The sequence below is a fragment of the Acomys russatus genome, chromosome 7, assembly GCF_903995435.1.
Source record: "Acomys russatus chromosome 7, mAcoRus1.1, whole genome shotgun sequence".
NCBI lineage: Eukaryota > Metazoa > Chordata > Mammalia > Rodentia > Muridae > Acomys > Acomys russatus.
Window position 1 is genome coordinate 44,321,247 of NC_067143.1, and position 27,258 is coordinate 44,348,504.

At 45.0% G+C, this 27,258-nt stretch overlaps 1 protein-coding gene across 21 annotated transcripts in view; it reads left to right on the forward strand.

Annotated features, from left to right (window-relative positions):
- The window catches only part of Dlg2 (discs large MAGUK scaffold protein 2), a 1,899,378-nt gene that overhangs the window by 1,458,357 nt on the left and 413,763 nt on the right, over window positions 1–27,258 (forward strand). The window lies entirely within an intron of this gene.

A 27,258-nucleotide genomic window follows, 5' to 3' on the forward strand; every position in this document is an offset into this window, starting at 1 on the left:
CTTTACAGAAAGGAAACCTAAATAAAGCAGTCTTGGATGAAAATGTCTCGGTAGAGCCTATTGAGTCCCAATAGAGTCGAGTCACTGTGATAAAGAATAGGGTTTGCGGCCGGGTATGATAGCTCACTGTTATAACCCAGTACCTGGGAGGCTAAGGCAAAGGGGACGCCATGAATTTGAGGCCAGACTGGCCTACAATGTGAGACTTCGTCAAAAAAGATAAAAATTTGAAAACCAATGGTGCTCATGCGGCTTTTGAGTCCAGTTTACAAACTGTCAGAGTTGGAATGCCACAATTACATATAGCCTAGTCTGCTCCCACATGGTGGGAGAGGAGCACAGGCCAAGAGTGGATGATTTGTTGGCTTCCTCTGGTCCTCTGCTTGAGGCCTGTAGAGCCAGACTTAGAAGTGATGCTGAAGATACAACACAGTATTCATTCAGTTCCTCTAAGCTGATATTTATTATCTGAAGGGTGATTTATCTGGAAGAATTTACACAAACTATAATCAATCAAGCTTGTGAATGATGAAAACTTTACAGGATACCTCCATTGCCTTTTCCTCCTATATGCCACCATATCTTCCCCCTTACTCAGGAGTATGAACTACATTTGTTCCCCATCCAGATCAACAGCTTGAGGGTAGCCAAAATGAGTCCTTAGCACTGAGTTGAAACAAACAAACAAACAAACAAACGATGCAAAATGAAACTCTCACTATGCAGTTGTTTAATTTTCTAATGAATGAAGTGAGTGTCATTATGAAAAGCAGGGAGCTAGAACACGGCTATGAGACATATCCATCCTATTGCTAGAAACTAAGTTCACATAACCTTAAAGGCATATCCAAGTACCTCTTCAATTATCATGACACAGTAGACTTTTACATATTTGGATGATCTTAAAGCATAAGCTACATAAAATCTCTAGTTGTTTACACAAGCAACTAAGAACAACTCAGGATTCTGACTTGATGCTCATCTGTTTGATTGGTCATCTAAGTACATACCATCCCATGACTCAGGAGCACACCTCTATTCTATTTTCCCCCAAATTACAGAATACTCACTCACTAGGTATTATATATATATATATATATATATATTTCTGACATATAACCAAGTTGTCTTTTCTCTTTTATTGACTTATTCACTTACCCAGTGAATATTTTGTTTCTAAAAGGAGAGGGGAGAAGTGGGGAACTGGGAGGAGAGAAGGGGGGCCTGAAATCAAGATGTAAAGTGACTAAATAAATAAAGTAAAAAAAAAAAGTCAAACTCGGGAAGGAGGCAGGGGCCAGATCATAGAGGATTCAAAGGTAATGATGAAATGCAGGTTTAATATAAAGTACATTAAGAATCTACTGAAGAGTACTAACCAGTGAATTTAAATTATCTGGTTTGTGGGAGTTCCTTTAAAGCTTATTTGAGAAGTTGATGGGCCAGTGAAGAAATAAGAGAAAAAAATTTCTTAGACTGAACTTGGTGGCAAGGAGTCAGAAGTGGGGACACAGAGGAAAAGGAGATATGAGCCATATTTTGAGCTGCATCCTCCATCCCATGCTTGTTGTGAAGAGCAAGCCTGGCCTAATTAAACAATTCATGTAGACCATCTTTACTTTTGCTTCATTTTGTTTGAACTTATATTTCAGGGACAGCATAAGTATTTGCCACTGAATTTGCTTTTTACTTACTTTTCTTGGTGCTTAGCATTGGGAACAAGAGTAGACCCTAGACCATTGCTTCTTGAATGTTTCAACCCACATGCCCTTAGATCTTGGAAATTAGCTTGTTCTCCTTACAGTCTAGGCTAGAACCTAAAACTCTTTGCCCAACATAAAACAGATAAAATTATGTATTTTCTTTTGAAAGCTTGGAGTGTATTGTCATCAAATTATGAATGGTAGCCAAGAGTATTAGCAATAGCCTGTAATATGACCCCATTGACCAACAACTAAAAAAGAGGTACTTATTCTGGTACTGGGGATCTTATTTGCTATCATGAGATATCTAGTTGGAGTATGGTTCCTTTGTTATGCCTTAATTCCATTAAATTTTTTTTACATATACATGTGTATGTATATTAGGATGCTTTTATGGTAATAAGTTTCTAGATAGCTTTTTCAAAAGACCTGTAGGGTTTAATTATTACTTTTCAAATTCCTTTCTCTAACCTGCCTTCCCATCTGATGCCAAATTTAATTTTATTCTATTATTCCCCTTTTAACCCTTTATACCACTGTGTTCTTTCTCTCCTTTCTAGAAAGCACCTCCTCCCAGTGATCCTATACTAAATTCCTGACCTCTGTAGGTAATTCATAAGGAACACACATATCTGAATATTACAAGCTAACATCAACAACTTAGAAAAAAAAGCATGCAATGTTTATCTTTCTCTATCTGGGTTGCCTTACTCGGGGTGATTCCAGCTCAATTTACCTGTACAATAATTTTTTAACAGCTGAATAATATTGCATTTTGTAAATTTTCATTATCTATTAATCAGGCAATGTACATTTGTGGGTGATTGCATTTCCTGGCTATTTTTGTTAGAGTACCAATAAACATGGATGAACAGGGTAAAATCTTCTGGGTATATGTTCAAGAGAGTATAGCAGGATCATGTGCTAGACCTTATTGCTGAAAGTATCATAAACTTCAGTTATAAATCATGAGAAATCAAGCCAGTACCCGTGTGGAAGCTTCATCTTCATTGGCTAGCTTTCATGGTACTATTCATTTACAGAAAGAAAATAGATGATCAGTCTTATCTATGAAGCCTGCAAGCTATGACTGGCCTGACAAGATACGCCCACTGGTAAAATAGTGGCATGAGTCTGTAGGAGTTACCAACCACTTTCTGCTTGGAACCAAAGTCAGCTTCATGAGATAAAAATCCATACCTGGCACTACTACAAGGGCCTATAATCTATGGCTAAATAGGTCAATGGCCCTAGGGCAAAACCCAATACTTTTATTCTGCTAAATGGACTTAGTATCAAAATGACTCCTAATGATGTGTATGGCTACGCCCATAAATCATTGAATCTATCAGCTCTTATCAGAAAAGAGTCTCTTTGTAGTAAATGGCAATTAATACAGAGACTCCCCCACAATTGGTCAACATTTATAATTTTGTAAGTGTATCATACTTTCATTATCCGTTTCTCAGTTGGTGTATAATTTGTAGGGTGTTTGTATTTCCTGGCTATTGTGGTTAGAGTGGCAGTGAATATGGATGAGCAGGGTAAAATCCTCTGAGTATATGTTCAACAATAATATGCATTTCCCTCCCTTCAATTCTCAGGGGCTTCTTTAAAAAGCAGACAAAAAGATTGTAGGAGTCAAAAGTGCTAAATAACATCAAATAGAGTATTTACATGATACCAAAGGCAGTTTTACATGTAAATTCACAGTGATCGTGACAGTGTGTTCAAGACTTGAGCATGTTCCGGCTAGACAAATTCCCTGCATAGAGAGGAGAAGGTGAGCAAAATTCATACTGATAACTGTGGGACCAGAACTCAGCACTGGATAGGTGCTGAGATGGGGCGTCAGTTTTCTTTAATGATACGGCCCTCATAGGTCAACCACAGGCCAGGAGAGGTTCTACTTCCAAACTAGCTAGGAAACACAAGCTGGACTCAATGGGGAAAGACATGAAAAAGAAAAAGAGGAAATCTCAAAGTTGGATGGAAGGGGTTCAAGGAAGGAAAGGGAGTTATAGGGAAGGAGCTAGGGAAAGAGTTTAATGTATGAATATATTCAAAATATACATTTACAAAATTCTCAAATATTTAAAATAGTGTTAAAGTGAGAGAAAATATGTTTCATGGATAGCTTTCTTTCTTTTTTTTTTTTTTTTGCTTTAATATAAACATACTTTGATTACAAACTAAACTTTTATACAAAATCTTAAAGTGAAGTTGACATTATCAAAATATTTATTTTCAGAGATACTCATACTTGCTAGAACATAGCACAAACCCTAGAGAAATGTCTTCCTAAGTTTGGGAGACATTGGGTTAAGTAACATAAACTTTCCACTCATTGTATCTTGCTGGCAGTCTTTTAGTATTTCCTCAAGGCAAGGGTCATCCATCAGGAACAGGCTCTGGAACAATCAGGGCTGGAGCTTTCTGTCAGAGTGTTAGCACACTCTAGCCTCTTTACTTTTTAATCTTGAAGTCAGCAATTTAAGGCAGTATTGCATTAACCGAACTTCCTTTCTTCATAGACGATCAATTGTTTTCTATGTGCTTTTAACCTACAACAGAGAACAGCCAGTAGTATTATAAGCAGGTGACTGACCCTCCCTGAGAATTACAATGAATATTCAGGGATTAGGTCCTAAGTCCCCATGGCCACCTGCTCAGATATGACCCCAGCTGTGACTTCCTTCTAATGCATGACTTTGCGTATGCCGCATAGCAAAGCATCACTTCTGACCTCATGGGCTTGTTGCGACAATTAGGTGTTTGTATATTTGAAGTGATTGGAAAGAAGTAAGCACTTGATTGGACTAACTGTTATTAATACCATTTAAAAATAAGGTTTTTAAGATGAACTTATTCACAAATAAAACTTCTTGGTAAGCATCCTCAAAACACTTATTGAGATATGGCAAGCAATATGATATATCTGCTCAAACAAGGTGTAATCTCTGTGTTCTTCCTCCACTTACTTAAGTTGCAGAGCACATTATAGCATTTTATTATGAGAACCGTATAATCTGATAGCTTTATTGAGAATGTTTATTTTTACAACTACAGGGAACATCTAATACTACCTTAACTGCAAATATAAAGTAGGATTCAATGAAGCCGAGCATAGTATAAACAGCCTTTCCACTTGACCTCTTCAGCTAGAAATAATTGCACTTTGGGTAATTTGTGGCATTTTGTTTCTCTTTCTTATTTTTTCATAGTAGTTCATTACTAATATCAAGTAGGATTTCTTTGTTAAAAATCTGCAATGCGTGAGTAGGTTTCTCACAAATTTTATAAAGATAACTATAAAATGTCAGCAAATTAAGAATTCATAAGCAGATGCCTCGAAGTTACCCTACTGATCTGTGTGCGTGCCGGCTTTCCCAACAGGGAGCTAGTGGCTCAAGTTTCCTTTGAGGGCAAGTGTTATAAGGCAAAGGAGGGAAGGGATTAACCCATGATGCAGACGGAGAATAGATTATTAAGTAAAATCTACAAGGTGAGTTTTCTCTTTATTAATGAGGACTCAGTATAAGCATTAAGAGTGATGAACACAAGCCTGGAGATGTGATTCATAGAGTGATCCAGTTAGAAGCAGAGAGCATTAACGTGGAAGTTGGCAGATCTCAATTAAAGAGGGACATCTAAAAACATATTGGAATCATGTTTAGCTGCTATTTACTGTCAGAAAAAAATTAATTCAATGTTATAAAAAATGTAGTGAGTATTTAGTAGATATATAGATAGTCATCATTTTATGTCCATAACAGGCAACATTGTGCCTACTATTTTATGGAAGATGGTTATTGTACATCTATACCTATGCCATCAATGTAAAATTCCAATTATTAAATCAATGATGTGTTATTTTGACACAATGACCTGTTCAGGCTGACTGATGAAATAAAAAAAAAAAAAAAAAAAGAGAGAAAATAGACTAGTGATTGACAGTGGAGAATATGGAGGATATTGTAATGATCAATATGAAAGACATCAACTACTGGCTCATAATTGTCCCTTGGACTGCAAGTCAGTTACTAGCAACAGAACAATGAGCAGCTTGTCTCCGCCCCTTCTCTTTGTGAGTTAAAACAAGCAACATGCTATGACTTGGGGCAATTGGCCGTGATCTATTCCCCTAGGAATTTACTTTAACTGCCGTACATCGCTGAGATGATAATAGAACATAGACAATATCTAGTTCCTACTTGTACCATGTATATACTTTAATAGTGAGTTAGCAGTGACCGTATCGTCATCCCTGGGTGGCTTCTGCCATCACTTGTATCATTAGCTAATGTGAATGAGATTATTTAATTATTATTTATCATCATCATCATCATCATCGAGATTATTCATTCTTAATGAATGTGCAGTTGAACCAAAATTAACTGAGTTTGTATTAGATATTAGCTTGTTTGTAGTTTTATTATTTATAATAATACTTGCACAGTTTTTCTGACCCCCCACTTCCTGTTGATGTTTTGATGTATGTCAATGTCTTCATCACCTAATTCTTACTTGAATTCCTTTTAGACCTATAAACAGTATTTACAATGCTTTTCTCTTTTGTGTTCAATGCCATGGCTTTGCATTCTCCTTTTATTCTCCATTTCTGCTCAATTGTTTGGTTACTTCTTCATTTAAGCCACTTATATATCATTTTATCTTTCTAGTTTTCCTCTTACTCATTTAATAACTATTAGTTACCCATATCCTCGGAGAGACAGTAAAGTGAACTAACTGCTCAGAGATACAGCTAAAGAAGCACAGAGCATCATAGAAGGACCTTTGAAGAGGGCTGAAAGCTTCAGAAAGGACATCTAGTGCAAGCTGGGTCAGGGACAGCTTCACAGAGGAAGTGATGAGATTAGGAATGCCAATAGGACTTGATCAATACAACTGACCTAAACCAGTTTCAGAATCAGAACATAGCCAGATATAGGTAGATATTATTTAAGTGCGTGATAGAATTCATAAGAATACACAGAGATATTTGTATAATATCATACAGACTATACAGTGCTTTGAAGTATACTGTTTAATTAACATAAGAACTTAAGGCAGCTGTATCGATTATTCTTTGCATATGAGGTAATTGATTATTCTTTGCATATGAGGTAACCAATAGTGTTTGACCCATGTAGACTCAACTGTGAGTTGTAGAAGCTTTAAGAGCTTGTAAAATATGACAGGTTTAATGGCTTAGACAGAACATCTAGTAGTCTCAAAAATATAGTTTATAAAATACATAATAATGTTCTGTGATTCTCTTTAAAAGAACATTATTGAATACTTCACCTCTAGTCTTAGATAAATTCTTACATTTCCAAAGGTCCCATCCATGTAACTATTTCTTTGGAAAGAGCAAGACAAATAGGAGGAAGTAGGATGCCTTTGGGAAGTAGGTAGATACAAGGATGTACCAACACTCTGTAATCAATGGTAAAAAGAGAGTATGCTAGTCAAATATGCAATGTTATGCACTAGGAGTAGGTGTGGTGGAATTAGTGTTCAGAATGGTGACTACAGAAAACAATAGGTGTCATATAGTTAAAATGTGTTTCAGTAAAGAGTTCTCTGCTGAATGGCTATGTAATGTGGGCTAGGCATCCATCTCTCCGCTTGGTGAGCTGCAGAGAAAGGCACTTTGTTTTCATGATGGCCCTGAACAACACATCCCAGAATTAAGATAAATTGATATTCAGCATTTATTAAGTTTCTTCTCTCTTTCCTTTTCTTTCAGAGACACTAATGCTTATCTTTCATTATTGATAATCTAAGTAAACATTTATCTACATAAAGGTAAATAGAGGAGAGTTAGGTCTAAGCTTAATTATGGATTTGTCACATACAGTACACACATTAGATATTTTTTTAAATATATGAGAAAGAGAAATGTTTTATTAAGGCTTACTTTGATGCCAGACATGTTTCGTGTGTTAGCACATTGATTTGTCATCTCAGCTGCCCTGGCCTGAACAGTTCATCTCAACCATTTAAATTAAATTAAGAGGATGTTTCATCTTCTTTATAAATTATTTCTTGAGAACACTAGGACTAGGAGAATAGGAATAAAATACAAAACCCATCTTGAACAATTGGCAGTAACTGTTACCACATCCTGAATTTTTAGCCTGTCTCAAACATAAAATGTCCCGTGTAGTCTTTGAAGAAAGTCTGATTGTTCTCATTTTCTAACAAAGCTGAAGCAAGAGATTTATTGGTGACTATAAACACTTGTATAGTGCTACTATTTATTAAATGTTGGACACATGAAGTCAATAACCCCTCATCGCTTCATAATTCAATTTTTTGACTGTTTTATCCTATTTTTATCTCCACTTTAAAGTGAGGGGCCAAGGCAGAGTGCTATTACAGACAGGCTAGGTTTGAATACATGTAGCTAGGTTCCACAAGCCACAACCTTGACCATGCTACCATAGGTCATACCCTTGGGAAAGAATAGCATGAAGATTCAAACTAGCTCCAGAGTCTCCATCTTTTTTAGAATACCAAATAAATGCTTTGTTATCTTTAAGATTTCTAGACTCTTTCCTGTGCTTTAAGTTAGTCTTTGGTTTTTATTTTATTTGGAAAGGTAGAACTGGAGTCTTATATGATGTCCTCATTCTAGAAAGAGTTGCATCTTGTCTCAGGGAAGCAATCAGCTTTGGTGCTGTGATTCACTGAGGGTGACATCACCTCAATGCCTGTCTTTCTGGGTATGTTTCAAGCTGCATATACCTTAATGAACATTTTACCGAGAGACCTTGGCTTTAGCTAATGATTGTAACTCTATATGTCAACTTTTAAACAGCTACCCTGATCTTGGAATTATTTTAAATTAGGTTGACCTTGGCATAGAACTGAATCCTCTCTCATGTAGAATCTCTTCATAGAAATGCTATCATTGATCCATCAGGGCCCAATATTTTTGCTTTATGCATTGTTCTAGCCTGATCTTTTGGAAAGACTCATTTGTCACCTTCAGCTGGGGGATGAAGGTAAAATGAAACAGCTGAAATAATGTGATAGCAAAAAAGATTTCGAAGTTAATTATATGAGGTTATGTGAGGTTCTGCTTTGAATTTATAATGATGTTGGTAAACCTTTCCCACTATCTGGCACCGTACAGAAAGGCACTTTCCCTATTTCTCCTTTTATCTCTTAGGAAAACATACAAAAGAACATAGAAGTGTCCTGGCTAATTTACAGCTCAAGAACCTGAGATTCTATGATCTCTTACACAACTGTTAGGAAGTAAATGGCAAATATAGAACCCACCATCCAGATATCAAAATGTGTCTTGGTTAAGAGCATAGATTGTGCAAGGAGACAAATTTAGGGTTTGACACCACCAGATGTCTGATCTGCGATGAGTGATATCACTTCTCTCTATCAGTTGCCCCCTGTGTCTATCTTATGGCTTATTTTTAAGTTTAGGCCAGCTAATTTATATAAAAGACTTTATGCAGAGCTAACACAATCTGACCTTCAGGTTAGCTGTTAATGTTAAGACTATTAATCTTCACTGTTTATTCTAGCACTAGTTACTAGGCTTAGTGGGGTAAGATTCAAAAGTGAAAGGAGAAAAAAACACTCCACCTTTCCAAAAATATAGAGGCATAAATAGTAAGGTGGGAGGATTGAAACTTATCTAAGTGGCAAAGCATTTGCATAGAAAAAATTTAATCCTTGGCTCTAAAAAAAAGGACAAAATTTAAAAAAATTAAAACTTAAAACACCAGTACACTATACATCTGCTTTCAAGGTGAAATTATATGCATGGGGTATATAATCACTGCTGAAATAATTATTTTATTCATTTCCTTAAAATGGTAAATTAATACTTACTATATAAATGTTAACATTTGTCAGCTGAATATTTTGAAGTCAGAAAACTTTAGTGCAATAATTAATATTCTATAATGTGGAAAAATCCATGCAGTTTCAATATGCCATTAGTTCAGATGTTTCTCACAAAGGACACATCTCTTTTCTGTAGCTATAGCTTTTACTTTCTATGCCAAACAGTAGCTAGATATAAACTGGGCCCCTATTTTATTAATTCAAATAAACAGAACTAAAATCCCTGGTGATTCTGATGCCGTGACTGGTTTGGAAGCCAATACCTTAAATTCATTACTTCTTTGATGTCTGAATATTACATTACCAAAGTTAAAAGCAAAATGTGACATATTAGTAGAAAACACATATATTTCTCTTATGAAGTAAATTTGATGAAAACAATGGATCACCCTAAAGGCACACTTAGTAGTAATTTACAATGAAAAAAACTCATTTCTTCTGAATAAGAGATACCAAACACAGAATCTGAGTTCAAATTTTGTATTTTAGGGTACCAAACATCTTTAAAAAACAGCAGTGCAAAGTTTACCATTTTAAAACACATCTTTTTTAAAGACACTACTTAATCTCCTTTAAATGAAATTACACCTCACAATAAACTTTCTCTTGCCTACCTTCCCTCTCTGGTCCTGGCTGAGCAGTAATCCTTTAGCAGCGCAGACATTTTAAGATCAAAAGCAGGCTACCAAGAAGAGACTTGATATCCTATGAGCATATACAGGGGGAAGAGGTCCCCCTCAGCCACAGTCATAGGGGAAAGGAGTAAGGGGAACATGGGAGGGAGGGAGGAATGGGAGGATACAAGATATGGGATAACAATTTAGATGTAATATGAATAAATTAATAAAATATATTTTAGAATAAAAGATCAAAAGTTGAAATCCATCCTCAATAGTTCCTGCCTCAAAAATATGTCTGTCAGATGTATTGGGCTAAAAGGTCACAGATGATGCTCCAATGTAGAGAGTGTTGGGTGACTGTTCAGGCAGTAAATTGTCTCAGTCATTTTTTCATTTTGGAAGCAACTAATCTGTTTTATTCCTTCTCAAGTCTCTGATGGGGTGGAAGACCAGATAGTTTGGTTTTACAATTAAGCTTAGTTGTTTAGGGATTAAGATGTTTTTAGGTCTAGATAGATGTTTTAAGTTGATAAAGATAATATATGATAGATATTGATTTACATTCAGAATTTTATATACACCAAGACAGGAAAGATATCTTTTTCAAGGCTGTCAAATGCAAATAGCCAAAACACTATGAATGTAACATTTATATAATTCCTGATTGTTTTGTAGTTCTTCTTGCTATAGGCAGTTTATTGTATATATGTATAATAATATAAATGTATATGTTAAAAAAAAGAAAAAGCAACTAAAGGAAAAAGTGGCCATGAAAAAAAAATGGAGAAAAAGATGTTCAGTAGGAGAACCAGTGAGTACCTTGCAAACACAGAGATTTGACAATGCACCCAGCCACCACACATCTTGGGGTTTTTTTTTTTTTTTTTTTTTTTTTTTTTTTTTTTTTTTTTTTTTGGCTTTTTGGTTTTTTTTTTTTTTTTTTTTTTTTGATTTTTCGAGACAGGGTCTCTCTGTGTAGCCTTGGCTGTCCTGGACTCACTTTGTAGTCCAGGCTGGCCTCGAACTCACAGCAATCCGCCTGCCTCTGCCTCCTGAGTGCTGGGATTAAAGGCGTGCACCACCACGCCCGGCTCACACATATCTTTGTTTTGTTATACATATCTTCATTTTATTTGCTTCAGTGAAGTATCAAAGAGATGTATATTCAAATCACAGTCTGACCATTCCTTCATCTATGCACCCTTGTTTTCTCTGAACTTTAGTTTCAGTGTATAAAACTGTGTGTGTGTGTACATGTGTGAGTAAATGTGTGTGCATGTGTTCATGTGTGTGCACATGTATGTGCATACATACATATATTATCTGTTGGTAAAATCTGCTGATGTGAAAACTGAAGATTATGATACATATGACCAAATAAGATAAACTAGAAATTTAGAGCTTCCTTGTATCAATATTTTATTCAACTATTTCCCTCACATACCTTATTACCACTCACCCCCAAACTTCCAAGGTGTACCTGTCTTAAGATTTTATAGAACATTTTATGGAGAGATTTTTTAAAAGAAGGGTTGGTGTGACTTTCAACTCTGTATTTTGCACTGTTTTAACCCAAGCTGTCCTTAAGATTCGTGGCACAAACTGAGGGTCCCCCTGTGGTTTGGGGATTGGGCTATTACTTTTCACTGTTTGTTTTTGTTATGACCTCCATGTGGTTTCCCCTCCTTGCTTCCACCTTGATTGTGATCAGAATATATCGTTCTAAAATTGCCCCATCTTCTGGGTGTATTCTGAATTGGATATATACAGTAGACACAGTTTGGGTTATTGTGTTAATACTGAATGAACAGTTGTTCTCTCTAAGTTTATCACCAGCATGCTATCACTTTAGTTGTCTGTTTGCTGACCTCACCCATCAGTTGTACTGGTCTAGACAAGATCAGCAATAAAGCACCATCTTCCTGAATCTGTAAGAGAAACCAAGTCTTCTTGCCAAATGGACTTTAATGTCATTTTAAGTACAATTTTGTAGAATCTAGTTAAAAATTCTTTGGCCAACAGTGTACTAGGAGATATCTGTTATTTAACAAGCATCAGCAACATAACCATAGTTACAGTGATCTCAGAACTGGCAGGAAGGCGCAGGCAGTTTGTGAAATGATAAGAAGAAAAATCTAGGGACTGTGGAGAATCTCTTTTCCTCCCATGAGTTTATCCTATTATAATCTTATTTTATAGAAATGTATACCTCATCAAGATGGAGCAAACTTACACTGGAATCATTTTCTATGACATCCACATCTTAGATTAGTATCTAGTACATAAAAATGGTGATTTCCGGGGCCCTACCGATTAGTAGGTGATTTGTGAGGTTTCTCATATTTCATATCATTTCATCTTGCAGTCACCCTCTAAAGTGGATGTTAAGAACCTATTTTCCAGACAAGGCACCTGAGATTTGGACAATTTGAAAAGCTTTTCCAGTTCACACAAATACATAAGTAGTAGGAAAGCAGTGCATACCAGATCTTTCCTTTGTATCCATAGCTTCTCTGTATGATTTTTAAATCCATTAAAGAAATGCTACCCAAATAAATAGACGCACTAGTAAAAAAGACTTGCAGTTGCTGTAAATCTCTTTTAATTGTGTCATCATATTTATAAGAGGGCTTTAGTTAAAATATCATTCCCCTAAAGCCAACTAAACCTTAACTGAATTCGTTTTAGGCACTGAGTATATCTGCGTAACTGAAGGGATTTGAGGCTCTAACAAATTTAAATACAAATATGGTGAAACCCATTAAACTATTCCACTAGTCATAAGCAATTATTCACAACACTGCTTTCACCACTTTAATGGTGCCTTTTTAGTACCTACACATCTCATAGAAATATGCTGTTCATCGCTGAAGAAAAATCCCTCAGAAGGAAATGTTTTTAATTTCTTCCTGGGGTGTTTGGAGATGATTTGCTGTTTTTTCCCCAAATAAATTCCTCAATACAAATCCAACTGAGTAGAAAAAAGCATGGTAAACAAAAGGTATATGTATCCAAAGAGTTCACCATGATATTTTAGTATATATTGTTAAATGATTCCCATTGGCAGACTACTTAATATAATTTTCATGCCTCATAGTTACAGTTTGCAGAGGGACAAGAGAGTGGGAATGAGCTATTTTAAGATCTATTATTTCATGGAATAAAACACTTTGAATATTAGAACAGAAAAATGTAATCAAAATAAAAATTTTTCTTTATCCACACTGCTTAAAGAAATCATTATTCATATTTTGATGGCCTTTGTACACTTATAAATAGTGGCACAGTATTTCTTTCAAAAATGATGCACACTGTATATGTAAATTTATGGCTTCAGGCCATCAGTTTATACACTGAGCAATTTTTATATCCTTGAAAATCATTTAGAAAATATAAAATAGTGATAGAACAAAACTTTTATAGAGCTATTATAAAAAAATGAAATTATGTTCAATTAACTGCTTGGCAAGTGGTTCTGCACACACTCTCCCCCCATCTGTGTGTGTGTGTGTGTGTGTGTGTGTGTGTGTTGTGTCTCTCTCTTGCTCTCTCCCTACTAAGTAGAAGAATTAAATCAGTTCTATACTTTATATCTTTCTTACAAAATTTTAATTAAACTATATATAGACTATTTTAGTTCCTTTCTACTTAAAAGATCATGGCTATCTTGAAAGCCATAAAATCCTCTCAAGCAGCAACGGTTTCAATGCGTACATGTGTGTGCAATACTAGTGACCACATATGCTTTCCCAGTGTTTTGCCTTTTCAAACTCTATCATTGATGACAATTGCCTGAACACCTGTTGTGCTCAGCTCGGCAGGATACATTCTTAGAAATGGAACTTTTAAGTTGTAGACTCTAGTTTTTACCATGAACACCTGTGTGCAGGCAAAAGCTCTGCAGCACTTAAGTGATATAATAGTGATGCTGTCACCAGCTTGATAGTGGGAAGGGCATTGGAGGGGTTCATGGGAGGGTAGCTGGGATAGAAGCAGAAAAGGGAAGGGGGAAGTAATGTAACTATTTCAATTAAAATATCTTTTTAAGTGATGATCATCCTAAGGGGAGCTGATCACCAAAGAATGTCTTCCCTACCTCAACAGTGACAAGAGAAGGACACATAAACCTGATGGCCTATTAGCACATGAGATGGTCATTTATACTCTGCTAGGTGCTGTCTGTGCATTGTTCCAGTAGAGGAAGGCACTATTTGTGTTCATGGGCAAGGAAACTGAGGCGTAGGGGTGAACGGTTGCATCAGGTCAAGATCCCAGATTTTGTAAGTGATGAGTCTTACATCTAGAGAATTAGATTTCAGGACCATTCATTGTTGTTATTGTTATTGTTGGTGGTGGTGGTAGTGGTGGTCTTGGTCTTTTTTCTTTTTGCATTGGTAGTCATTGACAGTGAGGCTTAGAACAAGTACAAAAAGACATAGAAGAAGCATAAAGAGAAAGGTGTTATCATATGGTAGATGGGTGGTTCATGCCTGTAGCCCCAGCAAGGCAGGTGAGCTGTATATCATAAAGAACCCTGAGCTACATAGTGAGTTCAAAGACAACTTGGGCTACACAGTAAGTTCAAAGCCAGCTTGGCCTACACAGTGAGTTCAAAGCCAGCTTGGCCTATATAGCAAGAACCCGTTTCAAACAAAAGAAAACAAAATTACAAAACAAAAGTGAGATTTCTCCCAGAGGAAAAATCCAGCTCCTTAGGTCTGGGCCTCCTGACTCTGCAGCTCCTTGTAGGTGCCCAGAAATGTGTATTCTCTCATGTAACATGGAAAACTTCTCATGCAAGGAAGTTTCCTTCCAAACAAAATATTTGTCTAGGAGAAGGAACACTTGGTCTTATTCACTATTTCTTTTTTCGGGGGGGATGTGAATTTCCAAGACAGTGTTTCCCTATATAGCCTTGGCTGTCCTGAACTAGCTTTGTAGACAACGCTGGTTTCAAATTCACAGTGATCTGCCTGACTCTGCCTGTCTGAGTGCTTGGATAGCAGGTGCGAACCACCATGGCTGGCTCCTTGTTTATTAGTCTATACCATGTGAATCATTTCTGTTGCAGTGCTCAGAGAAATTCCAATAAATATGTGGAACAGAGAATAAATGTGTAACTGAACAGTCAAGTGGCTGAACTATTTGCGTCTAGTTGGGAGAACGGCTTCCTGTCCGCATGGCTGCTATCTGCATGACTACTATCTGCGTGAGTGCTGTCTGCATGGCTGCTATCCGCACAGCTGCTATCTGCACAGCTGCTGTCCGCACAGCTGCTGTCCGCACTGCTGTTCTCCGCACTGCTGTTGTCCGCACTTCTGTTGTCCGCACACCTGTTGTACGCACGCCTGCTGTCCGCAGTTGTTGTCCGCACAGCTGTTGTCCGCAGGGCTGTTATCCGCACAGCTGCTGTCCGCACAGCTGCTGTCCGCACTGCTGTTGTCCGCACAGGTGCTGTCCAGACTGTTGTTGTCCACAAGGCTGTTGTCCGCACGCCTGCTGTCCGCACTGTTGTTTCCCGCAAGGCTGTTATCCGCACAGCAGCTGTCCGCACTGCTGTTGTCCGCACAGCTGTTGTCCGCACTGCTGTTGTCCGCAGGGCTGTTATCCGCACTGCTGTTGTCCGCACAGCTGTTGTCCGCACAGCTGTTGTCCGCACTGCTGTTGTCCGCACTGCTGTTGTCCGCACTGCTGTTATCCGCACTGCTGTTGTCCGCAGGGCTCTTATCCGCACGCCTGCTGTCAGCACAGTTGTTGTCCACAGAGCTGTTATCCTCACAGCTGTTGTCCGCACTGCTGTTCTCCGCACACCTGTTGTCCACACGCCTGCTGTCCGCAGTTGTTGTCCGCACAGCTGCTGTCCACACTGCTGTTGTCCGCACAGGTGCTGTCCAGACTGTTGTTGTCCACGAGGCTGTTGTCCGCACACCTGCTGTCCGCACTGTTGTTGTCCGCAAGGCTGTTATCCGCACACCTGTTGTCCGCAGTTGTTGTCCGCACAGCTGTTGTCCGCACAGCTGTTGTCCGCACTGCTGTTGTCCGCACTACTGTTATCCGCACAGCTGCTGTCCACACAGCTGCTGTCCAGACTGTTGTTGTCCACAAGGCTGTTGTCAGCACGCCTGCTGTCCGCAGTTGTTGTCCGCACAGCTGTTGTCCGCAGGGCTGTTATCCGCACAGCTGCTGTCTGAACAGCTGCTGTCCACACTGCTGTTGTCCTCACAGGTTCTGTCCAGACTGTTGTTGTCCACAAGGCTGTTGTCCGCACGCCTGCTGTCCACATTGTTGTTTCCCGCAAGGCTGTTATCTGCACACCTGTTGTCCGCAGTTGTTGTCCGCACAGCTGTTGTCCGCACTGCTGTTGTCCGCACTACTGTTATCCGCACAGCTGCTGTCCGCACAGTTGTTGTCCGCACTGCTGTTGTCCGCACAGGTTCTGTCCAGACTGTTGTTGTCCACAAGGCTGTTGTCCGCACGCCTGCTGTCCACATTGTTGTTTCCCGCAAGGCTGTTATCTGCACACCTGTTGTCCGCAGTTGTTGTCCGCACAGCTGTTGTCCGCACTGCTGTTGTCCGCACTACTGTTATCCGCACAGCTGTTGTCCGCACACCTGCTGTCCGCACTGTTGTTGTCCGCAAGGCTGTTATCCGCACACCTGTTGTCCGCAGTTGTTGTCCGCACAGCTGTTGTCCGCACAGCTGTTGTCCGCACTGCTGTTGTCCGCACTGCTGTTGCACTACTGTTATCCGCACAGCTGCTGTCCACACAGCTGCTGTCCAGACTGTTGTTGTCCACAAGGCTGTTGTCAGCACGCCTGCTGTCCGCAGTTGTTGTCCGCACAGCTGTTGTCCGCAGGGCTGTTATCCGCACAGCTGCTGTCCGAACAGCTGCTGTCCACACTGCTGTTGTCCTCACAGGTTCTGTCCAGACTGTTGTTGTCCATAAGGCTGTTGTCCGCACGCCTGCTGTCCACACTGTTGTTTCCCGCAAGGCTGTTATCCGCACACCTGTTGTCCGCAGTTGTTGTCCGCACAGCTGTTGTCCGCACTGCTGTTGTCCGCACTGCTGTTATCCGCACAGCTGCTGTCCGCACAGCTGCTTTCCGCACAGCTGCTGTCCAGACTGTTGTTGTCCACAAGGCTGTTGTCCGCACGCCTGCTGTCCGCAGTTGTTGTCCGCACAGCTGTTGTCCGCACTACTGTTGTCCGCACAGTTGTTGTCTGCACTGCTGTTGTCCGCACAGGTGCTGTCCAGACTGTTGTTGTCCACAAGGCTGTTGTCCGCACGCCTGCTGTCCACATTGTTGTTTCCCGCAAGGCTGTTCTCTGCACACCTGTTGTCCGCAGTTGTTGTCCGCACTGCTGTTGTCCGCAGGGCTGTTATCCGCACAGCTGCTGTCCGAACAGCTGCTGTCCACACTGCTGTTGTCCGCACAGGTTCTGTCCAGACTGTTGTTGTCCACAAGGCTGTTGTCCGCACGCCTGCTGTCCACATTGTTGTTTCCCGCAAGGCTGTTATCTGCACACCTGTTGTCCGCAGTTGTTGTCCGCACTGCTGTTGTCCGCACTACTGTTATCCGCACAGCTGCTGTCCGCACAGTTGTTGTCCGCACTGCTGTTGTCCGCACTACTGTTATCCGCACAGCTGCTGTCCACACAGCTGCTGTCCAGACTGTTGTTGTCCACAAGGCTGTTGTCAGCACGCCTGCTGTCCGCAGTTGTTGTCCGCACAGCTGTTGTCCGCAGGGCTGTTATCCGCACAGCTGCTGTCCGAACAGCTGCTGTCCACACTGCTGTTGTCCTCACAGGTTCTGTCCAGACTGTTGTTGTCCACAAGGCTGTTGTCCGCACGCCTGCTGTCCACACTGTTGTTTCCCGCAAGGCTGTTATCCGCACAGCAGCTGTCCGCACTGCTGTTGTCCGCACAGCTGTTGTCCGCACTGCTGTTGTCCGCACTACTGTTATCCGCACAGCTGTTGTCCGCACAGTTGTTGTCCGCACTGCTGTTGTCCGCACATTGCTGTCCAGACTGTTGTTGTCCACAAGGCTGTTGTCCGCACGCCTGCTGTCCACATTGTTGTTTCCCGCAAGGCTGTTATCTGCACACCTGTTGTCCGCAGTTGTTGTCCGCACTGCTGTTGTCCGCAGGGCTGTTATCCGCACAGCTGCTGTCCGAACAGCTGCTGTCCACACTGCTGTTGTCCGCACAGGTTCTGTCCAGACTGTTGTTGTCCACAAGGCTGTTGTCCGCACGCCTGCTGTCCACATTGTTGTTTCCCGCAAGGCTGTTATCTGCACACCTGTTGTCCGCAGTTGTTGTCCGCACTGCTGTTGTCCGCACTACTGTTATCCGCACAGCTGCTGTCCGCACAGTTGTTGTCCGCACTGCTGTTGTCCGCACTACTGTTATCCGCACAGCTGCTGTCCACACAGCTGCTGTCCAGACTGTTGTTGTCCACAAGGCTGTTGTCAGCACGCCTGCTGTCCGCAGTTGTTGTCCGCACAGCTGTTGTCCGCACTGCATTTGTCCGCAGGGCTGTTATCCGCACAGCTGCTGTCCGCACAGTTGTTGTCCGCACTGCTGTTGTCCGCACAGGTGCTGTCCAGACTGTTGTTGTCCACAAGGCTGTTGTCAGCACGCCTGCTGTCCACACTGTTGTTTCCCGCAAGGCTGTTATCTGCACACCTGTTGTCCGCAGTTGTTGTCCGCACAGCTGCTGTCCGCACAGCTGCTTTCCGCACAGCTGCTGTCCAGACTGTTGTTGTCCACAAGGCTGTTGTCCGCACGCCTGCTGTCCGCAGTTGTTGTCCGCACAGCTGTTGTCCGCACTACTGTTGTCCGCACAGTTGTTGTCTGCACTGCTGTTGTCCGCACAGGTGCTGTCCAGACTGTTGTTGTCCACAAGGCTGTTGTCCGCACGCCTGCTGTCCACATTGTTGTTTCCCGCAAGGCTGTTATCTGCACACCTGTTGTCCGCAGTTGTTGTCCGCACTGCTGTTGTCCGCAGGGCTGTTATCCGCACAGCTGCTGTCCGAACAGCTGCTGTCCACACTGCTGTTGTCCGCACAGGTTCTGTCCAGACTGTTGTTGTCCACAAGGCTGTTGTCCGCACGCCTGCTGTCCACATTGTTGTTTCCCGCAAGGCTGTTATCTGCACACCTGTTGTCCGCAGTTGTTGTCCGCACTGCTGTTGTCCGCACTACTGTTATCCGCACAGCTGCTGTCCGCACAGTTGTTATCCGCACAGCTGCTGTCCACACAGCTGCTGTCCAGACTGTTGTTGTCCACAAGGCTGTTGTCAGCACGCCTGCTGTCCGCAGTTGTTGTCCGCACAGCTGTTGTCCGCAGGGCTGTTATCCGCACAGCTGCTGTCCGAACAGCTGCTGTCCACACTGCTGTTGTCCTCACAGGTTCTGTCCAGACTGTTGTTGTCCACAAGGCTGTTGTCCGCACGCCTGCTGTCCACACTGTTGTTTCCCGCAAGGCTGTTATCCGCACAGCAGCTGTCCGCACTGCTGTTGTCCGCACAGCTGTTGTCCGCACTGCTGTTGTCCGCACTACTGTTATCCGCACAGCTGTTGTCCGCACAGTTGTTGTCCGCACTGCTGTTGTCCGCACATTGCTGTCCAGACTGTTGTTGTCCACAAGGCTGTTGTCCGCACGCCTGCTGTCCACATTGTTGTTTCCCGCAAGGCTGTTATCTGCACACCTGTTGTCCGCAGTTGTTGTCCGCACTGCTGTTGTCCGCACTGCTGTTGTCTGCAGGGCTGTTATCCGCACAGCTGCTGTCCGAACAGCTGCTGTCCACACTGCTGTTGTCCGCACAGGTTCTGTCCAGACTGTTGTTGTCCACAAGGCTGTTGTCCGCACGCCTGCTGTCCACATTGTTGTTTCCCGCAAGGCTGTTATCTGCACACCTGTTGTCCGCAGTTGTTGTCCGCACTGCTGTTGTCCGCACTACTGTTATCCGCACAGCTGCTGTCCGCACAGTTGTTGTCCACACTGCTGTTGTCCGCACTACTGTTATCCGCACAGCTGCTGTCCACACAGCTGCTGTCCAGACTGTTGTTGTCCACAAGGCTGTTGTCAGCACGCCTGCTGTCCGCAGTTGTTGTCCGCACAGCTGTTGTCCGCACGGCTGTTATCCGCACAGCTGCTGTCCGCACAGTTGTTGTCCGCACTGCTGTTGTCCGCACAGGTGCTGTCCAGACTGTTGTTGTCCACAAGGCTGTTGTCCGCACGCCTGCTGTCCGCACTGTTGTTTCCCGCAAGGCTGTTATCTGCACACCTGTTGTCCGCAGTTGTTGTCCGCACAGCTGTTGTCCGCACTGCATTTGTCCGCAGGGCTGTTATCCGCACAGCTGCTGTCCGCACAGTTGTTGTCCGCACTGCTGTTGTCCGCACAGGTGCTGTCCAGACTGTTGTTGTCCACAAGGCTGTTGTCAGCACGCCTGCTGTCCACACTGTTGTTTCCCGCAAGGCTGTTATCTGCACACCTGTTGTCCGCAGTTGTTGTCCGCACAGCTGTTGTCCGCACAGCTGTTGTCCGCACTGCTGTTGTCCGCACTGCTGTTGTCCGCACTGCTGTTGTCCGCACTACTGTTATCCGCACAGCTGCTGTCCACACAGCTGCTGTCCAGACTGTTGTTGTCCACAAGGCTGTTGTCAGCACGCCTGCTGTCCGGAGTTGTTGTCCGCACAGCTGTTGTCCGCAGGGCTGTTATCCGCACAGCTGCTGTCCGAACAGCTGCTGTCCACACTGCTGTTGTCCGCACAGGTTCTGTCCAGACTGTTGTTGTCCACAAGGCTGTTGTCCGCACGCCTGCTGTCCACATTGTTGTTTCCCGCAAGGCTGTTATCTGCACACCTGTTGTCCGCAGTTGTTGTCCGCACAGCTGTTGTCCGCACAGCTGCTGTCCGCACAGTTGTTGTCCGCACTGCTGTTGTCCGCACAGGTGCTGTCCAGACTGTTGTTGTCCACAAGGCTGTTGTCAGCACGCCTGCTGTCTGCACTGTTGTTGACCGCACTGCTGTTGTTCGCAGGGCTGTTATCCGCACTGCTGTTATCCGCACACCTGTTGTCCGCAGTTGTTGTCCGCACAGCTGTTGTCCGCACTGCTGTTGTCCGCACTACTGTTATCCGCACAGCTGCTGTCCACACAGCTGCTGTCCAGACTGTTGTTGTCCACAAGGCTGTTGTCAGCACGCCTGCTGTCCGCAGTTGTTGTCCGCACAGCTGTTGTCCGCAGGGCTGTTATCCGCACAGCTGCTGTCTGAACAGCTGCTGTCCACACTGCTGTTGTCCGCACAGGTTCTGTCCAGACTGTTGTTGTCCACAAGGCTGTTGTCCGCACGCCTGCTGTCCACATTGTTGTTTCCCGCAAGGCTGTTATCTGCACACCTGTTGTCCGCAGTTGTTGTCCGCACAGCTGTTGTCCGCACTGCTGTTGTCCGCACTACTGTTATCCGCACAGCTGCTGTCCGCACAGTTGTTGTCCGCACTGCTGTTGTCCGCACAGGTGCTGTCCAGACTGTTGTTGTCCACAAGGCTGTTGTCAGCACGCCTGCTGTCTGCACTGTTGTTGTCCGCACTGCTGTTGTGCGCAGGGCTGTTATCCGCACTGCTGTTATCCGCACACCTGTTGTCCGCAGTTGTTGTCCGCACAGCTGTTGTCCGCACTGCTGTTGTCCGCACTGCTGTTGTCCGCACTACTGTTATCCACACAGCTGCTGTCCGCACAGCTGCTGTCCAGACTGTTGTTGTCCACAAGGCTGTTGTCAGCACGCCTGCTGTCCGCAGTTGTTGTCCGCAAGGCTGTTATCCGCACACCTGTTGTCTGCAGTTGTTGTCCGCACAGCTGTTGTCCACACAGCTGTTGTCCGCACTGCTGTTGTCCGCACTGCTGTTGTCCACACTGCTGTTGTCCGCACACCTGTTGTCCGCAGTTGTTGTCCGCACAGCTGTTGTCCGCACTGCTGTTGTCCGCACTGCTGTTGTCCGCACTGCTGTTGTCCGCAGGGCTGTTATCCGCACAGCTGCTGTCTGAACAGCTGCTGTCCACACTGCTGTTGTCCGCACAGGTTCTGTCCAGACTGTTGTTGTCCACAAGGCTGTTGTCCGCACGCCTGCTGTCCACATTGTTGTTTCCCGCAAGGCTGTTATCTGCACACCTGTTGTCCGCAGTTGTTGTCCGCACAGCTGTTGTCCGCACTGCTGTTGTCCGCACTACTGTTATCCGCACAGCTGCTGTCCGCACAGTTGTTGTCCGCACTGCTGTTGTCCGCACAGGTTCTGTCCAGACTGTTGTTGTCCACAAGGCTGTTGTCCGCACGCCTGCTGTCCACATTGTTGTTTCCCGCAAGGCTGTTATCTGCACACCTGTTGTCCGCAGTTGTTGTCCGCACAGCTGTTGTCCGCACAGCTGTTGTCCGCACTGCTGTTGTCCGCACTGCTGTTGTCCGCACTGCTGTTGTCCGCACTACTGTTATCCGCACAGCTGCTGTCCACACAGCTGCTGTCCAGACTGTTGTTGTCCACAAGGCTGTTGTCAGCACGCCTGCTGTCCGCAGTTGTTGTCCGCAAGGCTGTTATCCGCACACCTGTTGTCTGCAGTTGTTGTCCGCACAGCTGTTGTCCACACAGCTGTTGTCCGCACTGCTGTTGTCCGCACTGCTGTTGTCCACACTGCTGTTGTCCGCACACCTGTTGTCCGCAGTTGTTGTCCGCACAGCTGTTGTCCGCACTGCTGTTGTCCGCACTGCTGTTGTCCGCACTGCTGTTGTCCGCAGGGCTGTTATCCGCACAGCTGCTGTCTGAACAGCTGCTGTCCACACTGCTGTTGTCCGCACAGGTTCTGTCCAGACTGTTGTTGTCCACAAGGCTGTTGTCCGCACGCCTGCTGTCCACATTGTTGTTTCCCGCAAGGCTGTTATCTGCACACCTGTTGTCCGCAGTTGTTGTCCGCACAGCTGTTGTCCGCACTGCTGTTGTCCGCACTACTGTTATCCGCACAGCTGCTGTCCGCACAGTTGTTGTCCGCACTGCTGTTGTCCGCACAGGTGCTGTCCAGACTGTTGTTGTCCACAAGGCTGTTGTCAGCACGCCTGCTGTCTGCACTGTTGTTGTCCGCACTGCTGTTGTTCGCAGGGCTGTTATCCGCACTGCTGTTATCCGCACACCTGTTGTCCGCAGTTGTTGTCCGCACAGCTGTTGTCCGCACTGCTGTTGTCCGCACTGCTGTTGTCCGCACTACTGTTATCCACACAGCTGCTGTCCGCACAGCTGCTGTCCAGACTGTTGTTGTCCACAAGGCTGTTGTCAGCACGCCTGCTGTCCGCAGTTGTTGTCCGCACAGCTGCTGCCGCACAGCTGCTGTCCACACTGCTGTTGTCCGCACAGGTGCTGTCCGCACTGTTGTTGTCCGCAAGGCTGTTATCCGCACACCTGTTGTCTGCAGTTGTTGTCCGCACAGCTGTTGTCCACACAGCTGTTGTCCGCACTGCTGTTGTCCGCACTGCTGTTGTCCGCACTGCTGTTGTCCGCTCAGCTGCTGTCCGCACTGTTGTTGTCCACAGAGCTGTTATCCTCACAGCTGTTGTCCGCACTGCTGTTGTCCGCAGGGCTGTTATCCGCATGCCTGCTGTCTGCACTGTTGTTGTCCACAGAGCTGTTATCCTCACACACCTGTTGTCCGCAGTTGTTGTCCGCACAGCTGTTGTCCGCACGGCTGTTGTCCGCACTGCTGTTGTCCGCACTACTGTTATCCACACAGCTGCTGTCCGCACAGCTGCTGTCCAGACTGTTGTTGTCCACAAGGCTGTTGTCAGCACGCCTGCTGTCCGCAGTTGTTGTCCGCACAGCTGCTGCCGCACAGCTGCTGTCCACACTGCTGTTGTCCGCACAGGTGCTGTCCGCACTGTTGTTGTCCGCAAGGCTGTTATCCGCACACCTGTTGTCTGCAGTTGTTGTCCGCACAGCTGTTGTCCACACAGCTGTTGTCCGCACTGCTGTTGTCCGCACTGCTGTTGTCCGCACTGCTGTTGTCCGCTCAGCTGCTGTCCGCACTGTTGTTGTCCACAGAGCTGTTATCCTCACAGCTGTTGTCCGCACTGCTGTTGTCCGCAGGGCTGTTATCCGCATGCCTGCTGTCTGCACTGTTGTTGTCCACAGAGCTGTTATCCTCACACACCTGTTGTCCGCAGTTGTTGTCCGCACAGCTGTTGTCCGCACTGCTGTTGTCCGCACTGCTGTTGTCCGCACTACTGTTATCCACACAGCTGCTGTCCGCACAGCTGCTGTCCAGACTGTTGTTGTCCACAAGGCTGTTGTCAGCACGCCTGCTGTCCGCAGTTGTTGTCCGCACAGCTGCTGCCGCACAGCTGCTGTCCACACTGCTGTTGTCCGCACAGGTGCTGTCCGCACTGTTGTTGTCCGCAAGGCTGTTATCCGCACACCTGTTGTCTGCAGTTGTTGTCCGCACAGCTGTTGTCCACACAGCTGTTGTCCGCACTGCTGTTGTCCGCACTGCTGTTGTCCGCACTGCTGTTGTCCGCTCAGCTGCTGTCCGCACTGTTGTTGTCCACAGAGCTGTTATCCTCACAGCTGTTGTCCGCACTGCTGTTGTCCGCAGGGCTGTTATCCGCATGCCTGCTGTCTGCACTGTTGTTGTCCACAGAGCTGTTATCCTCACACACCTGTTGTCCGCAGTTGTTGTCCGCACAGCTGTTGTCCGCACTGCTGTTGTCCGCACTGCTGTTGTCCGCACTACTGTTATCCACACAGCTGCTGTCCGCACAGCTGCTGTCCAGACTGTTGTTGTCCACAAGGCTGTTGTCAGCACGCCTGCTGTCCGCAGTTGTTGTCCGCACAGCTGCTGCCGCACAGCTGCTGTCCACACTGCTGTTGTCCGCACAGGTGCTGTCCGCACTGTTGTTGTCCGCAAGGCTGTTATCCGCACACCTGTTGTCTGCAGTTGTTGTCCGCACAGCTGTTGTCCACACAGCTGTTGTCCGCACTGCTGTTGTCCGCACTGCTGTTGTCCGCACTGCTGTTGTCCGCTCAGCTGCTGTCCGCACTGTTGTTGTCCACAGAGCTGTTATCCTCACAGCTGTTGTCCGCACTGCTGTTGTCCGCAGGGCTGTTATCCGCATGCCTGCTGTCTGCACTGTTGTTGTCCACAGAGCTGTTATCCTCACAGCTGTTGTCCGCACTGCTGTTGTCCGCACAGTTGTTGTCCGCACTGCTGTTGTCCGCACAGGTGCTGTCCAGACTGTTGTTGTCCACAAGGCTGTTGTCAGCACGCCTGCTGTCAGCACTGTTGTTGTCCGCAACGCTGTTATCCGCACAGCAGCTGTCCACAGTGCTGTTGTCCGCACAGCTGTTGTCCGCACTGCTGTTGCTGTTGTCCGCACTGCTGTTGTCCGCAGGGCTGTTATCCGCACTGCTGTTGTCCGCATTGTTGTTGTCCGCACTGCTGTTGTCCGCACAGCTGCTGTCCGCACAGCTGTTGTCCGCACTGCTGTGGTCCGCACAGGTGCTGTCCAGACTGTTGTTGTCCACAAGGCTGTTGTCCGCACGCCTGCTGTCCGCACTGTTGTTGTCCGCAGGGCTGTTATCCACACAGCTGTTGTCCGCACCCCTGTTGTCCGCACGCCTGCTGTCCACAGTTGTTGTCCGCACAGCTGTTGTCCGCACAGCTGTTGTCCGCACCCCTGTTGTCCGCACGCCTGCTGTCCACAGTTGTTGTCCGCACAGCTGTTGTCCGCAGGGCTGTTATCTGCACAGCTGCTGTCCGCACAGCTGCTGTCCGCACAGGTGCTGTCCAGACTGTTATTGTCCGCAAGGCTGTTGTCCGTACGCCTGCTGTCCGCACTGTTGTTGTCCGCAGGGCTGTTATCCACACAGCTGTTGTCCGCACCCCTGTTGTCCGCACGCCTGCTGTCCACAGTTGTTGTCCGCACAGCTGTTGTCCGCACTGCCATTGTCCGCATGCCTGCTGTCCGCACTGTTGGTGTCCGCAGGGCTGTTATCCGCACAGCTGCTGTCCTCACAGCTGCTGTCCGCACAGCTGTTGTCCGCACTGCTGTTGTCCGCACGCCTGCTCTCCGCACTGTTTTTGTCCCCAGGGCTGTTTCCGCACAGCTGCTGTCCGCACAGCTGTTGTTCGCAGGGCTGTTATCCGCACTGCTGTTGTCCGCACCCCTGTTGTCGGCATGCCTGCTGTCCGCAGTTGTTGTCCGCAGGGCTCTTATCCGCACAGCTGCTATCCGCACAGCAGCTGTCCACAGGGCTGCTGTCCGCACGGCGGCTATTGTCCGCACAGCGGCTGTACGCACGGCTTCTGTCCTTGTGGCTGCTGTCTACACGCCTGCTGTCCACAGGGCTGCTGTCCGCACGGCTGCTTTCTGCATGGCTACTCTAACCATACGCAAGACCTGAATCATCTTATAACGTCCTCCCCTATGGAAACCTTTAGGAAATTTCTAAAGGAGCTGGTTTCAGAGTCAGTCTTCCAATTTTTCTTGCTCTATGAAAACCCTGTCAACCCACCTCAATCCGTCCTGGATTCTCTATTTCCTGACCACCACCTTGTGGACTTTCCCATCCTAACTTCAGACTTTTCAGAAGTTGGAAGGAATATAATGCTTTCACCACCCACAGTCCCCTAGCCCCATGGACAACTTTGTGCAGTGTTTGACATAGTACAATAAATTTCCTAAATCACTAAACCTTGGATCAATATCAGCTTCAGTGGCTGTTGTAAACCATCTTGTGGGTATATCGTATGCTGCATGCCTTTATGTCCCGGTCAAATATTATTATTATTCTTTGTTCTGATAGCAAACTAGATGGACCTTCTCTATATACAGAACAGCAGCAACAACTTTGTGTATATTTTAGAGTTTTCTTTTTTCTTTGATTTGATTTGGTTGGCATATACATTTATATTATTACATATAAGTAGAAAAATTACATACAGCAAGAAGAAGCACAAAGTAATCAGGGATCATATGAATGTTACATTCAAGGTGTTTTAGGCTAATTGCGTCCGGCAAT